The sequence below is a fragment of the Oncorhynchus tshawytscha genome, unplaced genomic scaffold (genome assembly GCF_018296145.1).
Source record: "Oncorhynchus tshawytscha isolate Ot180627B unplaced genomic scaffold, Otsh_v2.0 Un_scaffold_6196_pilon_pilon, whole genome shotgun sequence".
In the NCBI taxonomy this organism is placed as follows: Eukaryota; Metazoa; Chordata; class Actinopteri; order Salmoniformes; family Salmonidae; genus Oncorhynchus; species Oncorhynchus tshawytscha.
The window spans coordinates 158,021-178,292 of NW_024609747.1; the positions used below are offsets into that span (position 1 = coordinate 158,021).

At 41.4% G+C, this 20,272-nt stretch overlaps 1 protein-coding gene across 1 annotated transcript in view; it reads left to right on the forward strand.

Annotated features, from left to right (window-relative positions):
• The first annotated feature begins 3,072 nt into the window (after positions 1–3,072).
• LOC121845709 (zinc finger protein 710-like) overlaps positions 3,073–20,272 on the forward strand; it is a 57,435-nt gene continuing 40,235 nt past the window's right edge. Inside the window, exon 1 of the mRNA XM_042317524.1 lies at positions 3,073–3,308. The gene's annotated coding sequence lies outside the window, so the exon portion shown is untranslated. The remainder of the gene's footprint in view (positions 3,309–20,272) is intronic.

Genomic DNA, 20,272 nt, shown 5'->3' on the forward strand with positions numbered 1-20,272 from the left:
CCAACACACTGACTCAACTCCAGCCACTTTAATAATGGAAATTGATGTAAAATATATCACTAGCCACTTTAAACAATGCTACTTAATATAATGTTTACATACCCTACATTATTCATCTCATATGTATACGTATATACTGTACTCTATCATCTACTGCATCTTTATGTAATACATGTATCACTAGCCACTTTAACTATGCCACTTTGTTTACATACTCATCTCATATGTATATACTGTACTCGATACCATCTACTGCATCTTGCCTATGCCGCTCTGTACCATCACTCATTCATATATCTTTATGTACATATTCTTTATCCCTTTACACTTGTGTGTGTATAAGGTAGTAGTTTTGGAATTGTTAGTTAGATTACTCGTTGGTTATTACTGCATTGTCGGAACTAGAAGCACAAGCATTTCGCTACACTCGCATTAACATCTGCTAACCATGTGTATGTGACAAATACATTTGATTTGATTTGATTTTGATTTGAATACAGTATGGTCTATAGAATAACATAAAGTAACCAACCCTGGTATCATTAATACAGTATGGTCTATAGAATAACATAAAGTAACCTACCCTGGTATCATTAATACAGTATGGTCTATAGAATAACATAAAGTAACCTACCCTGGTATCATTAATACAGTATGGTCTATAGAATAACATATTTTAACCTGCGTGTCATGATCGCATTTGGTGTAGGGGGACAAAAGAAATGTATGCATGATGGCGCATGCGCGCAGCCGGTTTGGGTTCCGTGTATGTGCTGTTATTGTGAAGTGGAAAGGTCTGTGAGCAACAACGGCTCAGCCGAGAAGTGGTAGGCCATACAAGCTCACAGAACGGGACCTCCAAGTGCTGAAGCGTGTACAGCATAAAAATTATCTGTCCTCGGTTGCAACACTCACTACCGAGTTCCAAACTGCCTCTGGAAGCAACGTCAGCACAATAACTGTTTGTCAGGGGCTTTGTGAAATGCGTTTCAATGGCCAAGCAGCCACACACAAGCCTAAGATCACCATGCGCAATGCCAAGCGTCGGCTAGAGTGGTGTAAAGCGCGCCGCCATTGGACTCTGGAGCAGTGGAAGCAGCCACTACTCTTGTCCCATGAATTACTCCCTTTTTGTTAACCAAGGCCTACTACACAAGCTTCCAACTTACCTAACTTCATTGCTAATGTATAAAAGAATGAGCTACTAAACCTGCTCGCAGGATTGGTTAACTCTTGAGGTCCCTCTGGTCTCAACATATTTAGGTAATTCATCCATTAGTTTTAGTGCCGCCCTTAGTTGGAATAACCTACAAAATTCCTTGCATCTTGATTCAAATAAAATGTTATTGGTCACATAACGTGTTTAGCAGATGTTATTGCGGGTGTAGCGAAATAACTGGCTCGCAGTCGGCATTCCAATTCATCCCAAAGGTGTTCGATTCGGTTGAGGTCAGGGCTCTGTGCAGGCCAGTCAAGTTATTCCACACCGATCTCAACAAATGTTTCCCTGGTACCACAAGGGCAGTTTAGGACTCTGGTGTTTGTTCTCAGAGCACCATTGGGAATGAGACCCTGGTCTCAATTGGGCTACCTTGAATAAATAAATGTTTTTTTAAAATTAAATCAAGTTCATTATAGAATGGCCTTTAGACTACTGTATGCACATCAAGAGTTCAGTGTTCAGTCACAACAATCATAGCTGCTGAATATCTAAAGAATTCTAATAGATCTATGATAACTGAATCCAACTGAACCTTAAACATGAAGGAATTACTCTCCTTCAAAAATACAAGGCAGGTCTGGGCCTGCGCCATAGAGATAGACAGAGGACTCATCTTTATATCTGTTGCCATTATAGCATCAAATCAAATCTCTCCCATTATAGCATAACAGCATGGGCAGCGCCATTGAGGCAATCTCCATATTGAAGTAGTAATTTTTCTTCATGATTGGCTGATCCAGATAGGACATGACTCCAACAGGGTTATCGGGATGGATCAGCCAATAAAGTTGGAAGTCCCACCCAGTTAACTATATTAAATACAACCTATATTAATAGAACCTTTTGGCGACTAGGGGCCTCTATTATTCACTATGGTCTGCACCAAGCCTGTCTGCAGGGTATATTGTGCTAGAGCGCCCTCGGGTGGCTCAACGCCCAATAAGGACTTAATGAGATATTATTCATTATTAGTATCAGTTATAAATAGAGAGTCATGAGAAGAAAATGTTAATAATTAATGCCAATATTGGTTGCAGACCTTGCGGAACAAACTCCACTCCATGGTAATGGAAGTTTACGAACTTCACCAACAGAGTGGAGAAGAGACCAGGCTTTGCGGAATCTAGCCCCGACTACATCGATTATTATTATTATCAGTTATAAATAGAGTAATGAGAAGAACATTTTAATAATTATTGCCTCTATTGGTTGCATGAGGCAGACCTTGGTCAGAGACCTTTGTAACAACAGTTGCTTTCCTTTCTTTGCTTGCTGAAATCCATACATTTTCAATAAACGTGAATACAACCACCGACTTTTTGCTTGTTTCCGTTTCTCGAAGGTGGCAACTCAGCACACGTGTCAATGTAAATCCGATGAAGTGTGTAAATGAAACCTATAATAAAATGATTGTAATATGTAAAAAAATATATTTATATGATTTCTCTCTCTTATTTCTCAGTATCTCTAGAGTCTGGAGAGAAATGTGCCAAGTCAATAAAGTTATGGAACAAATGTATTGTTTACTGGCGCCTGTAATGATCTACATTTGAATGGTTGTCACCAGCTGTTAGAGCGTGTGATTTGATTGGACACAAAGGCACACGTCATGTCATCCCTTTACTTATTGACCTTGAGCGAATTGATGAAGTCGGAGCGAGATTCCGCAAAGCCTGGTCTCTGCTCCACTCTGTTGGTGAAGTTCACCATAAACTTCCTTCACCATGGAATGAGGTTTAGTCCGCTAGGGGCAGACCTTGAGTTGGAGCCTATTGGCCTACCGAAATGTGTTCTATGACTAAAAAGAAAGTAAAGGTGATAAATGTATTATATCTTAGTAAAAATGGCAATACTAACGAGGTGTCTATTCTCCATGTCAGTTTATCAGCACTTCTCTCCTGTCTGCCAGCGAGGAGGAGGAGGAGGTCTCTGTTGTTTCTTCATTTACGTCACCCCTCTTTCAATCCCTTCCTCCTTCCGTCCTGCTCTACATACAACGTCAACGGGGGACACCACGTTCCAACTGGTTTCTCATATTAACACCCACCACAATCACTTCGCCACCATAAACCTCTTTTGGAACCAGGTGAGTTGAATATCTGTTAATTGGTGAAATAAAGGAAGGAAACAACAGAGCGAATAGAGTAGACCGGCCGGAGAGGCGACAGTGTTTCTAGTCTAGCGTCATGTATCTCATTCCTTTTCACTCGGTTTGGAAATGGCTCGCTGTGTATCGCGAGTGTGTAATGTGCTTGTTTTACGCGGTTGTTTCTTTATGGCGGTTAACATCGGCTTGTAAACAAAAAGCCCGTCTACGTCAGCCACTATGTAGCCAAAATGTCGTCTTTTATTTGACTTCCACATTCTATGTCCCATGCCACAAACCGATGGCGTCGTGAGGGGGGGATGGAGGGAGTGTGAAAGAGACCCACAAACGAGTAGCGAGGCCACACTAGGTATCCCCATCTCAGAGCTGAGCGCTCCATGCCACTAGCGGGTCTGGCCGAACCTATCTTTAGTAGGCCCGTCCAGAACCTGTCTTTCTTCAACTTAGTTTTCCTGTCAAGTTATCGGCCCATTTAAAGATACAGCGCGTGTTCAGAGGCTAATAATGACCAACCAATTGAAACAAGTCCCGATGTTTTTTTTGTGCTGGTGGATACATTTGGTACGACCATGGAGGAATGGTTAGGCTACTTTGAAACTGATAATGTAGGTCTGCCAGGTCTGAGTTGGTGAAGATACGTTGTTGCAGACACTCCATTGCATCAACATGCAATAGACTCGAGGCTGATGCTTCTTGTTCCAAATGAATGGATTTCTGACCCAATCTCTAGTCTTTTGTGAAGCATCAGCATTAGCCTCAACTACAGTTATAATCTAGTTAGTCCAGGGGAACACAGATCTGGCCCTAGGAGGTCTGGAGTACTGCTGCTTTTCTGTTCTACCTGATAATGAATTGCACCCACAATACAGTCAGGGACAGATATTTAGGCAACACAGTGATATGGATTATTGTACTGCATTACAGGTACGCCCAATGTAATAGATCATTAATAGTAGTCAGATCTTGGTGAATAAACACTGTCGCAGGTAGTGCACTGCATACCAGGTGCTACTGAACATCTGGTTTATGAGTTGATAGTCTGGTACTGGAGATTATAGTAATGTCATGGAGGTGGTACAGTAGATTATAGTAATGTCATGGAGGTGGTACAGTAGGTTATAGTAATGTCATGGAGGTGGTATAGTAGTTTATAGTAATAGTAATGTTATGGAGGTGGTACAGTAGATTATAGTAATGTCATAGAGGTGATACAGTAGATTATAGTAATGTCATGGAGGTGGTACAGTAGATTATAGTAATGCCATGGAGGTGGTACAGTAGATTATAGTAATGTCATGGAGGTGGTACAGTAGATTATAGTAATGTCATGGAGGTGGTACAGTAGGTTATAGTAATGTCATGGAGGTGGTATAGTAGTTTATAGTAATGTTATGGAGGTGGTACAGTAGATTATAGTAATGTCATGGAGGTGGTACAGTAGATTATAGTAATGTCATGGAGGTGGTACAGTAGATTATAGTAATGTCATGGAGGTGGTACAGTAGATTATAGTAATGCCATGGAGGTGGTACAGTAGATTATAGTAATGCCATGGAGGTGGTACAGTAGATTATAGTAATGCCATGGAGGTGGTACAGTAGATTATAGTAATGCCATGGAGGTGGTACAGTAGATTATAGTAATGCCATGGAGGTGGTACAGTAGATTATAGTAATGCCATGGAGGTGGTACAGTAGATTATAGTAATGCCATGGAGGTGGTACAGTAGATTATAGTAATGCCATGGAGGTGGTACAGTAGATTATAGTAATGCCATGGAGGTGGTACAGTAGATTATAGTAATGTCATGGAGGTGGTACAGTAGATTATAGTAATGTCATGGAGGTGGTACAGTAGATTATAGTAATGTCATGGAGGTGGTACAGTAGATTATAGTAATGTCATGGAGGTGGTACAGTAGATTATAGTAATGTCATGGAGGTGGTACAGTAGATTATAGTAATGTCATGGAGGTGGTACAGTAGATTATAGTAATGTCATGGAGGTGGTATAGTAGTTTATAGTACTAGTAATGTCATGGAGGTGGTATAGTAGTTTATAGTACTAGTAATGTCATGGAGGTGGTACAGTAGGTTATAGTAATGTCATGGAGGTGGTACAGTAGGTTATAGTAATGTCATGGAGGTGGTACAGTAGATTATAGTAATGTCATGGAGGTGGTACAGTAGGTTATAGTAATGTCATGGAGGTGGTATAGTAGTTTATAGTACTAGTAATGTCATGGAGGTGGTACAGTAGGTTATAGTAATGTCATGGAGGTGGTACAGTGGGTTATAGTAATGTCATGGAGGTATAGGATTGGTAGTAGATTAGTAATGTCATGGAGGTGGTACAGTAGATTATAGTAATGTCATGGAGGTGGTACAGTAGATTATAGTAATGTCATGGAGGTGGTACAGTAGATTATAGTAATAATAATGTCATGGAGGGGTACAGTAGATTATAGTAATGTCATGGAGGTGGTACAGTAGATTATAGTAATAATAATGTCATGGAGGGGGTACAGTAGATTATAGTAATGCCATGGAGATGGTATAGTAGATTATAGTAATGCCATGGAGATGGTATAGTAGATTATAGTAATGCCATGGAGGTGGTACAGTAGATTATAGTAATGTCATGGAGGTGGTACAGTAGATTATAGTAATGTCATGGAGGTGGTACAGTAGATTATAGTAATGTCATGGAGGTGGTACAGTAGATTATAGTAATAGTAATGTCATGGAGGTGGTACAGTAGATTATAGTAATGCCATGGAGGTGGCACAGTAGATTATAGTAATGCCATGGAGGTGGTACAGTAGATTATAGTAATGCCATGGAGGTGGTACAGTAGATTATAGTAATGCCATGGAGGTGGTACAGTAGATTATAGTAATGCCATGGAGGTGGTACAGTAGATTATAGTAATGCCATGGAGGTGGTACAGTAGATTATAGTAATGCCATGGAGGTGGTACAGTAGATTATAGTAATGTCATGGAGGTGGTACAGAAGATTATAGTAGATTATAGTAATGTCATGGAGGTGGTACAGAAGATTATAGTAATAGTAATGTCATGGAGGTGGTACAGTAGATTATAGTAATGTCATGGAGGTGGTACAGTAGATTATAGTAATAGTAATGTCATGGAGGTGGTACAGTAGATTATATTAATAGTAATGTCATGGAGGTGGTACAGTAGATTATAGTAATGTCATGGAGGTGGTACAGTAGATTATAGTAATAATAATGTCATGGAGGGGGTACAGTAGATTATAGTAATGTCATGGAGGTGGTATAGTAGATTATAGTAATGTCATGGAGGTGGTACAGAAGATTATAGTAGATTATAGTAATGTCATGGAGGTGGTACAGCAGATTATAGTAATGTCATGGAGGTGGTACAGTAGATTATAGTAATGTCATGGAGGTGGTACAGTAGATTATAGTAATGTCATGGAGGCGGTACAGTAGATTATAGTAATGTCATGGAGGTGGTATAGTAGATTATAGTAATGTCATGGAGGTGGTACAGAAGATTATAGTAGATTATAGTAATGTCATGGAGGTGGTACAGAAGATTATAGTAATAGTAATGTCATGGAGGTGGTACAGTAGATTATAGTAATGTCATGGAGGTGGTACAGTAGATTATAGTAATGTCATGGAGGTGGTACAGTAGATTATAGTAATGTCATAGAGGTGGTACAGTAGATTATAGTAATGTCATGGAGGTGGTACAGTAGATTATAGTAATGTCATGGAGGTGGTACAGTAGATTATAGTAATAGTAATGTCATGGAGGTGGTACAGTAGATTATAGTAATGTCATGGAGGTGGTACAGTAGATTATAGTAATGTCATGGAGGTGGTACAGTAGGTTATAGTAATGTCATGGAGGTGGTACAGTAGATTATAGTAATGTCATGGAGGTGGTACAGTAGATTATAGTAATGTCATGGAGGTGGTACAGTAGTTTATAGTATAGTAATGTCATGGAGGTGGTACAGTAGATTATAGTATAGTAATGTCATGGAGGTGGTACAGTAGTTATAGTAATGTCATGGAGGTGGTACAGTAGATTATAGTAATGTCATGGAGGTGGTACAGTAGATTATAGTAAGAGGTGGTATAGATTATAGTAATGTCATGGAGGTGGTACAGTAGATTATAGTAATATAATGTAATGGATGGAGGGTACAGTAGATTATAGTAATGTCATGGAGGTGGTACAGTAGATTATAGTAATAATAATGTCATGGAGGTGGTACAGTAGATTATAGTAATAATAATGTCATGGAGGGGGTACAGTAGATTATAGTAATGCCATGGAGATGGTATAGTAGATTATATTAATGCCATGGAGATGGTATAGTGGATTATAGTAATGCCATGGAAGTGATACAGTAGATTATAGTAATGTCATGGAGGTGGTACAGTAGATTATAGTAATGTCATGGAGGTGGTACAGTAGATTATAGTAAGAGTAATGTCATGGAGGTGGTACAGTAGATTATAGTAATGTCATGGAGGTGGTACAGTAGATTATAGTAATGTCATGGAGGTGGTACAGTAGATTATAGTAATGTCATGGAGGTGGTACAGTAGATTATAGTAATAGTAATGTCATGGAGGTGGTACAGTAGATTATAGTAATAGTAATGTCATGGAGGTGGTACTGTATATTATAGTAATGTCATGGAGGTGATATAGTAGATTATAGTAATAGTAATGTCATGGAGGTGGTACAGTAGATCATAGTAATGTCATGGAGGTGGTACAGTAGATTATAGTAATAGTAATGTCATGGAGGTGATACAGTAGATTATAGTAATGTCATGGAGGTGGTACAGTAGATTATAGTAATGTCATGGAGGTGGTACAGTAGATTATAGTAATGTCATGGAGGTGGTATAGTAGATTATAGTAATGTCATGGAGGTGGTACAGAAGATTATAGTAGATTATAGTAATGTCATGGAGGTGGTACAGAAGATTATAGTAATACTAATGTCATGGAGGTGGTACAGTAGATTATAGTAATGTCATGGAGGTGGTACAGTAGATTATAGTAATGTCATGGAGGTGGTACAGTAGATTATAGTAATGTCATGGAGGTGGTACAGTAGATTATAGTAATGTCATGGAGGTGGTACAGTAGATTATAGTAATGTCATGGAGGTGGTACAGTAGATTATAGTAATGTCATGGAGGTGGTACAGTAGATTATAGTAATAGTAATGTCATGGAGGTGGTACAGTAGATTATAGTAATGTCATGGAGGTGGTACAGTAGATTATAGTAATGTCATGGAGGTGGTACAGTAGATTATAGTAATGTCATGGAGGTGGTACAGTAGATTATAGTAATGTCATGGAGGTGGTACAGTAGATTATAGTAATGTCATGGAGGTGGTACAGTAGATTATAGTAATGTCATGGAGGTGGTACAGTAGATTATAGTAATGTCATGGAGGTGGTACAGTAGATTATAGTAATGTCATGGAGGTGGTACAGTAGATTATAGTAATGTCATGGAGGCGGTACAGTAGATTATAGTAATGTCATGGAGGTGGTACAGAAGATTATAGTAGATTATAGTAATGTCATGGAGGTGGTACAGAAGATTATAGTAATAGTAATGTCATGGAGGTGGTACAGTAGATTATAGTAATGTCATGGAGGTGGTACAGTAGATTATAGTAATGTCATGGAGGTGGTACAGTAGATTATAGTAATGTCATAGAGGTGGTACAGTAGATTATAGTAATGTCATGGAGGTGATACAGTAGATTATAGTAATGTCATGGAGGTGGTATAGTAGATTATAGTAATAGTAATGTCATGGAGGTGGTACAGTAGATTATAGTACTAGTAATGTCATGGAGGTGGTACAGTAGGTTATAGTAATGTCATGGAGGTGGTACAGTAGGTTATAGTAATGTCATGGAGGTGGTACAGTAGATTATAGTAATGTCATGGAGGTGGTACAGTAGGTTATAGTAATGTCATGGAGGTGGTATAGTAGTTTATAGTACTAGTAATGTCATGGAGGTGGTACAGTAGGTTATAGTAATGTCATGGAGGTGGTACAGAAGATTATAGTAATAGTAATGTCATGGAGGTGGTACAGTAGATTATATTAATAGTAATGTCATGGAGGTGGTACAGTAGATTATAGTAATGTCATGGAGGTGGTACAGTAGATTATAGTAATGTCATGGAGGTGGTACAGTAGATTATAGTAATAATAATGTCATGGAGGGGGTACAGTAGATTATAGTAATGTCATGGAGGTGGTACAGTAGATTATAGTAATAATAATGTCATGGAGGTGGTACAGTAGATTATAGTAATAATAATGTCATGGAGGGGGTACAGTAGATTATAGTAATGCCATGGAGATGGTATAGTAGATTATAGTAATGCCATGGAGATGGTATAGTAGATTATAGTAATGCCATGGAGGTGGTACAGTAGATTATAGTAATGTCATGGAGGTGGTACAGTAGATTATAGTAATGTCATGGAGGTGGTATAGTAGTTTATAGTACTAGTAATGTCATGGAGGTGGTACAGTAGGTTATAGTAATGTCATGGAGGTGGTACAGAATATTATAGTAATAGTAATGTCATGGAGGTGGTACAGTAGTTTATAGTACTAGTAATGTCATGGAGGTGGTACAGTAGGTTATAGTAATTTCATCCCTAAAGCCAACACCTCATTTGGCCGCCTTTCGTTCCAGTACTCTGCTGCCTGTGACTGGAACGAATTGCAAAAATCGCTGAAGTCGGAGACTTTTATCTCCCTCACCAACTTCAAACATCAGCTATCTGAGCAGCTAACCGATCGCTGCTGCTGTACATAGTCTATTGGTAAATAGCCCACCCATTTTCACCTACCTCATCCCCATACTGTTTTTATTTATTTACTTGCTCTTTTGCACACCAATATCTCTACCTGTACATGACCATCTGATCATTTTTCACTCCAGTGTTAATCTGCAAAATTGTAATTATTCGCCTACCTCCTCATGCCTTTTGCACACATTGTATATAGACTCCCCCCTTTGTTTTCTACTGTGTTATTGACTTGTTAATTGTTTATTCCATGTGTAACTCTGTGTTGTCTGCTCACACTGCTATGCTTTATCTTGGCCAGGTCGCAGTTGCAAATGAGAACTTGTTCTCAACTGGCCTACCTGGTTAAATAAAGGTGAAATAAAATAAAAAAGTAAAATAAACAGTAGATTATAGTAATAGTAATGTAATGGAGGTGGTACAGTAGATTATAGTAATGTCATGGAGGTGGTACAGTAGATTGTAGTAATGTCATGGAGGTGGTACAGTAGATTATAGTAATGTCATGGAGGTGGTACAGTAGATTATAGTAATAATAATGTCATGGAGGGGGTACAGTAGATTATAGTAATGCCATGGAGGTGATACAGTAGATTATAGTAATGTCATGGAGGTGGTACAGTAGATTATAGTAATGTCATGGAGGTGGTACAGTAGATTATAGTAATGTCATGGAGGTGGTACAGTAGATTATAGTAATGTCATGGAGGTGGTACAGTAGATTATAGTAATGTCATGGAGGTGGTACAGTAGATTATAGTAATGTCATGGAGATGGTACAGTAGATTATAGTAATGTCATGGAGGTGGTATAGTAGATTATAGTAATGTCATGGAGGTGGTACAGAAGATTATAGTAATAGTAATGTCATGGAGGTGGTACAGTAGATTATAGTAATAATAATGTCATGGAGGGGGTACAGTAGATTATAGTAATGCCATGGAGGATGGTATAGTAGATTATAGTAATGCCATGGAGATGGTACAGTAGATTATAGTAATGTCATGGAGGTGGTACAGTAGATTATAGTAATGTCATGGAGATGGTACAGTGGTACAGTAGATTATAGTAATGTCATGGAGGTGGTACAGAAGATTATAGTAATAGTAATGTCATGGAGGTGGTACAGTAGATTATAGTAATAGTAATGTCATGGAGGTGGTACAGTAGATTATAGTAATGTCATGGAGATGGTACAGTAGATTATAGTAATGTCATGGAGGTGGTACAGTAGATTATAGTAATGTCATGGAGGTGGTACAGTAGATTATAGTAATGTCATGGAGGTGGTACAGTAGATTATAGTAATAGTAATGTCATGGAGGTGGTACTGTATATTATAGTAATGTCATGGAGGTGATATAGTAGATTATAGTAATGTCATGGAGGTGGTATAGTAGATTATAGTAATAGTAATGTCATGGAGGTGGTACAGTAGATTATAGTAATAGTAATGTCATGGAGGTGGTACAGTACTTGTTAGTATTGCTAACCTTCGGATTACAGAGGCTCAGTGGGGTTCCAAAATAGCGGCCCTGGTGTTCAGTGCTGGTATTACCGAATGTCCCTGGATGGCACAAGGTCGGTATGAAGGTATGATGATCTTTATATCACCCAAACCTACCAGGCTGTGATAGACTGACAGGATGCTCTCAATGGTGCATCTGTAGGCGGTCTTAGGGGGCCAACCTCCTGATATTGAAGAGATGCTGTTACACCATTTTCACTCAACTCTGTAACTGTTTTAAAGTTACAGTTGGCCTTATGAAATCCCTGAACAGTTTCCTTTCTCTCTGACAACTGAGTTAGGAAGGACGTCTGTATCTTTGTAGTGACTGGGTATAATGATACGCCATCCAAATTGTAATTAATAACTTCACCATGTGCAAAGGGATATCCAATGTTCAATATCCATCTACCAATAGGTGCCCTTCTTTACGAGGCATTGGAAAACGTCCCTGGTCAAAATGTGGAAAAAGTCAAGAGGCGTGAATACTTTCTGAAGGTACTGTAGGTCCTTAGTGATGTGGACACCGAGGAGCCTAAAGCTCTCAACCCGCTCCACTACAGCCCTGTCGATGTGAATGGGGGCGTGCTTGGTTCTCCGTTTCCTGTAGTCCACCATCAACCAGTTTTGATAGTAAAGTGGAAAGTGCAAGAACAAAATTATGTTTGGATTCTTGCGAGGGCATAGTGTACTGTCGTCTTGTTATAGTCTTGTGTCTCGCTCTTCCGGCGCCTGGACGCTCTTCCGGCGCCGACAGAGATGGCCGCCTCGCTTCGCGTTCCTAGGAAACTATGCAGTTTTTTGTTTTTTTACGTGTTATTTCTTACATTAGTACCCCAGGTCATCTTAGGTTTCATTACATACAGCCGAGAAGAACTACTGAATATAAGATCAGCGTCAACTCACCATCAGTACGACCAAGAATATGTTTTTCGCGATGCGGATCCTGTGTTCTGCCTTACAACCAGTGTAACCGAGTGGATCACATGCAGCGACCAAAAAAAAAACGACTCAGAAAAAGAGGGAAACGAGGCGGTCTTCTGGTCAGACTCCGGAGACGGGCACATCGTGCACCACTCCCTAGCATTCTTCTTGCCAATGTCCAGTCTCTTGACAACAAGGTTGATGAAATCCGAGCAAGGGTAGCATTCCAGAGGGACATCAGAGACTGTAACGTTCTCTGCTTCACGGAAACATGGCTCACTGGAGAGACGCAATCCGAAGCGGTGCAGCCAGCGGGTTTCTCCACGCATCGCGCCGACAGAAACAAACATCTTTCTGGTAAGAAGAGGGGCGGGGGCGTATGCCTTATGGCCAACGTGACATGGTGTGATGAAAGAAACATACAGGAACTCAAATCCTTCTGTTCACCTGATGTAGAATTCCTCACAATCAAATGTAGACCGCATTATCTACCAAGAGAATTCTCTTCGATTATAATCACAGCCGTATATATCCCCCAAGCAGACACATCGATGGCTCTGAACGAACTTTATTTAACTCTCTGCAAACTGGAAACGATTTATCCGGAGGCTGCATTCATTGTAGCTGGGGATTTTAACAAGGCTAATCTGAAAACAAGACTCCCTAAATTTTATCAGCATATCGATTGTGCAACCAGGGGTGGAAAGACCCTGGATCATTGTTACTCTAACTTCCGCGACGCATATAAGGCCCTGCCCCGCCCCCTTTCGGAAAAGCTGACCACGACTCCATTTTGTTGATCCCTGCCTACAGACAGAAACTAAAACAAGAAGCTCCCACGCTGAGGTCTGTCCAACGCTGGTCCGACCAAGCTGACTCCACACTCCAAGACTGCTTCCATCACGTGGACTGGGAGATGTTTCGTATTGCGTCAGACAACAACATTGACGAATACGCTGATACGGTGTGCGAGTTCATTAGAACGTGCGTTGAAGATGTCGTTCCCATAGCAACGATTAAAACATTCCCTAACCAGAAACCGTGGATTGATGGCAGCATTCGTGTGAAACTGAAGGCACGAACCACTGCTTTTAATCAGGGCAAGGTGTCTGGTAACATGACTGAATACAAACAGTGCAGCTATTCCCTCCGCAAGGCTATCAAACAAGCTAAGCGCCAGTACAGAGACAAAGTAGAATCTCAATTCAACGGCTCAGACACAAGAGGCATGTGGCAGGGTCTACAGTCAATCACGGACTACAGGAAGAAACCCAGCCCAGTCACGGACCAGGATGTCTTGCTCCCAGGCAGACTAAATAACTTTTTGCCCGCTTTGAGGACAATACAGTGCCACTGACACGGCCTGCAACGGAAACATGCGGTCTCTCCTTCACTGCAGCCGAAGTGAGTAAGACATTTAAACGTGTTAACCCTCGCAAGGCTGCAGGCCCAGATGGCATCCCCAGCCGCGCCCTCAGAGCATGCGCAGACCAGCTGGCCGGTGTGTTTACGGACATATTCAATCAATCCCTATACCAGTCTGCTGTTCCCACATGCTTCAAGAGGGCCACCATTGTTCCTGTTCCCAAGAAAGCTAAGGTAACTGAGCTAAACGACTACCGCCCCGTAGCACTCACATCCGTCATCATGAAGTGCTTTGAGAGACTAGTCAAGGACCACATCACCCCCACCCTACCTGACACCCTTGACCCACTCCAATTTGCTTACCGCCCAAATAGGTCCACAGACGATGCAATCTCAACCACACTGCACACTGCCCTAACCCATCTGGACAAGAGGAATACCTATGTGAGAATGCTGTTCATCGACTACAGCTCGGCATTCAACACCATAGTACCCTCCAAGCTCGTCATCAAGCTCGAGACCCTGGGTCTCGACCCCGCCCGGTGCAACTGGGTACTGGACTTCCTGACGGGCCGCCCCAGGTGGTGAGGGTAGGCAACAACATCTCCTCCCCGCTGATCCTCAACACTGGGGCCCCACAAGGGTGCGTCCTGAGCCCTCTCCTGTACTCCCTGTTCACCCACGACTGCGTGGCCACGCACGCTCCAACTCAATCATCAAGGTTGCGGACGACACAACAGTGGTAGGCTTGATTACCAACAACGACGAGACGGCCTACAGGGAGGAGGTGAGGGCCCTCGGAGTGTGGTGTCAGGAAAATAACCTCACACTCAACGTCAACAAAACTAAGGAGATGATTGTGGACTTCAGGAAACAGCAGAGGGAACACCCCCATCCACATCGATGGAACAGTAGTGGAGAGGGTAGCAAGTTTTAAGTTCCTCGGCATACACATCACAGACAAACTGAATTGGTCCACTCACACAGACAGCATCGCGAGGAAGGCGCAGCAGCGCCTCTTCAACCTCAGGAGGCTGAAGAAATTTGGCTTGTCACCAAAAGCACTCACAAACTTCTACAGATGCACAATCGAGAGCATCCTGGCGGGCTGTATCACCGCCTGGTATGGCAACTGCACCGCCCTCAACCGTAAGGCTCTCCAGAGGGTAGTGAGGTCTGCACAACACATCACCGGGGGCAAACTACCTGCCCTCCAGGACACCTACACCACCCGATGCTACAGGAAGGCCATAAAGATCATCAAGGACATCAACCACCCGAGCCACTGCCTGTTCACCCCGCTGTCATCCAGAAGGCGAGGTCAGTACAGGTGCATCAAAGCTGGGACCGAGAGACTGAAAAACAGCTTCTATCTCAAGGCCATCAGACTGTTAAACAGCCACCACTAACATTGAGTGGCTACTGCCAACACACTGTCAATGACACTGACTCTACTCCAGCCACTTTAATCATGGGAATTGATGGGAAATTATGTAAATATATCACTAGCCACTTTAAACAATGCTACCTTATATAATGTTACTTACCCTACATTATTCATCTCATATGCATACGTTGATACTGTACTCTATATCATCGACTGCATCCTTATGTAATACATGTATCACTAGCCACTTTAACTATGCCACTTGGTTTACATACTTATCTCATATGTATATACTGTACTCGATATCATCTACTGTATCTTGCCTATGCTGCTCTGTACCATCACTCATTCATATATCCTTATGTACATATTCTTTATCCCCTTACACTGTGTTATAAGACAGTAGTTTTTTTGGAATTGTTAGTTAGATTACTTGTTGGTTATTACTGCATTGTCGGAACTAGAAGCACAAGCATTTCGCTACACTCGCATTAACATCTGCTAACCATGTGTATGTGACAAATAAAATTTGATTTGATTTGATTTGTGTTCAGCCCACTGACTCTCTCTTAATTAATGAACTCAACAGTTGTTATCATCACTCTAATTATAAAAATGAAATGATAGGTGTTGGCTTTGGGGATGACCAGTGAGATATACCTGCTGGAGCGTGTGCTACGGGTGGGTGTTGTTATCGTGACCAGTGAGCTGAGATAAGGCGGAGCTTTACCTAGCATAGATTTATAGATGACCTGGAGCCAGTGGGTCTGGTGCCGAATATGTAGCGAGGGCCAGCCGACTAGAGCATACAGGTCGCAGTGGTGGGCAGTATAAGGGATTAGATCTCTACTGTCCATAATCTATTAGATCTCTACTGTCTATAACCTATTAGATCTCTACTGTCTATAGTCTATTACATCTCTACTGTCTATAGTCTATTACATCTCTACTGTCTATAGTCTATTAGATCTCTACTGTCTATAGTCTATTAGATCTCTACTGTCTATAACCTATTAGATCTCTACTGTCCATAAATTATTAGATCTCTACTGTCCAGAATCTATTAGATCTCTACTGTCTATAATCTATTAGATCTCTACTGTCAATAATCTATTAGATCTCTACTGTCCATAATCTATTAGATCTCCACTGTCTATAACTTATTAGATCTCTACTGTCTATAACCTATTGGATCTCTACTGTCTATACTCTATTAGATCTCTGCTGTCCATAATCTATTAGATCTCTACTGTCTGTAATCTATTAGATCTCTACTGTCTGGAATCTATTAGATCTCTACTGTCTATAACCTATTCGATCTCTACTATCTATAGCCTATTAGATCTCTGTCTATAACCTATTCGATCTCTACTGTCTATAACCTATTAGATCTCTCTACTGTCTACAACCTATTGGATCTCTACGGTCTATAACCTATTAGAGCTCTACTGTCTGTAATCTACTGTATTAGATTTCTGTCAATAACCTATTAGATCTACTGTCTATAACCTATTATGTTACACTGTCATCATTAGAACCTGCTGGGCCCATTGGTGAGAAGAGGAAGGTGCAGTAGAACTGTAGTCTATGGAACCAATACAAAGAACACATTTTAATGGTCCAGTAAAACTATGTTGAATGTTTAACCTGGTAGACTACCTCCTACCCTACAGCAGGTGAATGTTTAACCTGGTAGACTACCTCCTACCCTACAGCAGGTGAATGTTTAACCTGGTAGACTACCTCCTACCTTACAGCAGGTGAATGTTTAACCTGGTAGTCTACCTCCTACCTTACAGCAGGTGAATGTTTAACCTGGTAGACTACCTCCTACCTTACAGCAGGTGAATGTTTAACCTGGTAGACTACCTCCTACCTTACAGCAGGTGAATGTTTAACCTGGTAGTCTACCTCCTACCTTACAGCAGGTGAATGTTTAACCTGGTAGACTACCTCCTACCCTACAGCAGGTGAATGTTTAACCTGGTGGACTACCTCCTATCTTACAGCAGGTCTGTTGATTGTTTAACCTGGTAGTCTACCTCCTTCCTTACAGCAGGTGAATGTTTAACCTGGTAGTCTACCTCCTACCTTACAGCAGGTGAATGTTTAACCTGGTAGTCTACCTCCTACCTTACAGCAGGTGAATGTTTAACCTGGTAGTCTACCTCCTACCTTACAGCAGGTGAATGTTTAACCTGGTAGTCTACCTCCTACCTTACAGCAGGTGTGTTGAATGTTTAACCTGGTAGTCTACCTCCTACCTTACAGCAGGTGAATGTTTAACCTGGTAGACTACCTCCTACCTTACAGCAGGTGAATGTTTAACCTGGTAGTCTACCTCCTACCTTACAGCAGGTGAATGTTTAACCTGGTAGACTACCTCCTACCTTACAGCAGGTGAATGTTTAACCTGGTAGACTACCTCCTACCTTACAGCAGGTGTGTTGAATGTTTAACCTGGTAGTCTACCTCCTACCTTACAGCAGGTGTGTTGAATGTTTAACCTGGTAGACTACTTCCTACCTTACAGCAGGTGAATGTTTACCCTGGTAGACTACCTCCTACATTACAGCAGGTGTGTTGAATGTTTAACCTGGTAGACTACCTCCTACCTTACAGCAGGTTTAACCTGGTAGTCTAACCTACAGCAGGTGAATGTTTAACCTACCTCCAACCTTACAGCAGGTGAATGTTTAACCTGGTAGACTACCTCATACCTTATAGCAGGTGAATGTTTCACCTGGTAGTCTACCTCCTACCTTACAGCAGGTGAATGTTTAACCTGGTAGAATACCTCCAACCTTACAGCAGGTGAATGTTTAACCTGGTAGTCTACCTCCTACCTTACAGCAGGTGAATGTTTAACCTGGTAGACTACCTCCTACCTTACAGCAGGTGTGTTGAATGTTTAACCTGGTAGACTACCTCCTACCTTACAGCAGGTGAATGTTTAACCTGTTACCTAACCTACAGCAGGTGAATGTTTAACCTGGTAGTCTACCTCCTACCTTACAGCAGGTGTGTTGAATGTTTAACCTGGTAGACTACCTCCTACCTTACAGCAGGTGAATGTTTAACCTGGTAGTCTACCTCCTACCTTACAGCAGGTGAATGTTTATCCTAGTAGACTACCTCCTACCTTACAGCAGGTGTGTTGAATGTTTAACCTGGTAGACTACCTCCTACCTTACAGCAGGTGAATGTTTAACCTGGTAGTCTACCTCCTACCTTACAGCAGGTGAATGTTTAACCTGGTAGACTACCTCCTACCTTACAGCAGGTGAATGTTTAACCTGGTAGTCTACCTCCTACCTTACAGCAGGTGTGTTGAATGTTTAACCTGGTAATCTACCTCCTACCTTACAGCAGGTGCATGTTTAACCTGGTAGTCTACCTCCTACCTTACAGCAGGTGAATGTTTAACCTGGTAGACTACCTCCTACCTTACAGCAGGTGAATGTTTAACCTGGTAGACTACCTCCTACCTTACAGCAGGTGAATGTTTAACCTGGTAGTCTACCTCCTACCTTACAGCAGGTGCATGTTTAACCTGGTAGTCTACCTCCTACCTTACAGCAGGTGAATGTTTAACCTGGTAGACTACCTCCTACGTTACAGCAGGTGTGTTGATTGTTTAACCTGGTAGAATACCTCCTACCTTACAGCGGATGAATGTTTAACCTGGTAGTCTACCTCCTACCTTACAGCAGGTGTTTTGAATGTTTAACCTGGTAGACTACCTTCTACCTTACAGCAGGTGAATGTTTAACCTGGTAGTCTACTTCCTACCTTACAGCAGGTGAATGTTTATCCTGGTAGACTACCTCCTACCTTACAGCAGGTGTGTTGAATGTTTAACCTGGTAATCTACCTCCTACCTTACAGCAGGTGTGTTGAATGTTTAACCTGGTAGACTACCTTCTACCTTACAGCAGGTGAATGTTTAACCTGGTAGTCTACTTCCTACCTTACAGCAGGTGAATGTTTAACCTGGTAGACTACCTTCTACCTTACAGCAGGTGAATGTTTAACCTGGTAGTCTACTTCCTACCTTACAGCAGGTGAATGTTTAACCTGGTAGTCTACCTCCTACCTTACAGCAGGTGAATGTTTATCCTGGTAGACTACCTCCTACCTTACAGCAGGTGTGTTGAAATATTTATCCTGGTAGTCTACCTCCTACCTTACAGCAGGTGTGTTGAATGTTTAACCTGGTAGACTACTTCCTACCTTACAGCAGGTGTGTTGAATGTTTAACCTGGTAGTCTACCTCCTACCTTACAGCAGGTGTGTTGAATGTTTAACCTGGTAGACTACCTCCTACCTTACAGCAGGTGAATGTTTAACCTGGTAGACTACCTCCTACCTTACAGCAGGTGAATGTTTAACCTGGTAGTCTACCTCCTACCTTACAGCAGGTGAATGTTTAACCTGGTAGACTACCTCATACCTTACAGCAGGTGAATGTTTAACCTGGTAGTCTACCTCCTACCTTACAGCAGGTGAATGTTTAACCTGGTAGACTACCTCCTACCTTACAGCAGGTGAATGTTTAATGTAGTCTACCTCCTACCTTTGAATGTTTAACCTGGTAGTCTACCTCCTACCTTACAGCAGGTGTGTTGAATGTTTAACCTGGTGAAGTTTAACCTGGTACTACCTCCTACCTTACAGCAGGTGTGTTGAATGTTTAACCTGGTAGTCTACCTCCTACCTTACAGCAGGTGTGTTGAATGTTTATACCTGGTAGACTACCTCCTACCTTACAGCAGGTGAATGTTTAACCTGGTAGACTACCTCCTACCTTACAGCAGGTGAATGTTTAACCTGGTAGACTACTTCCTACCTTACAGCAGGTGAATGTTTAACCTACTACCTCCTACCTTACAGCAGGTG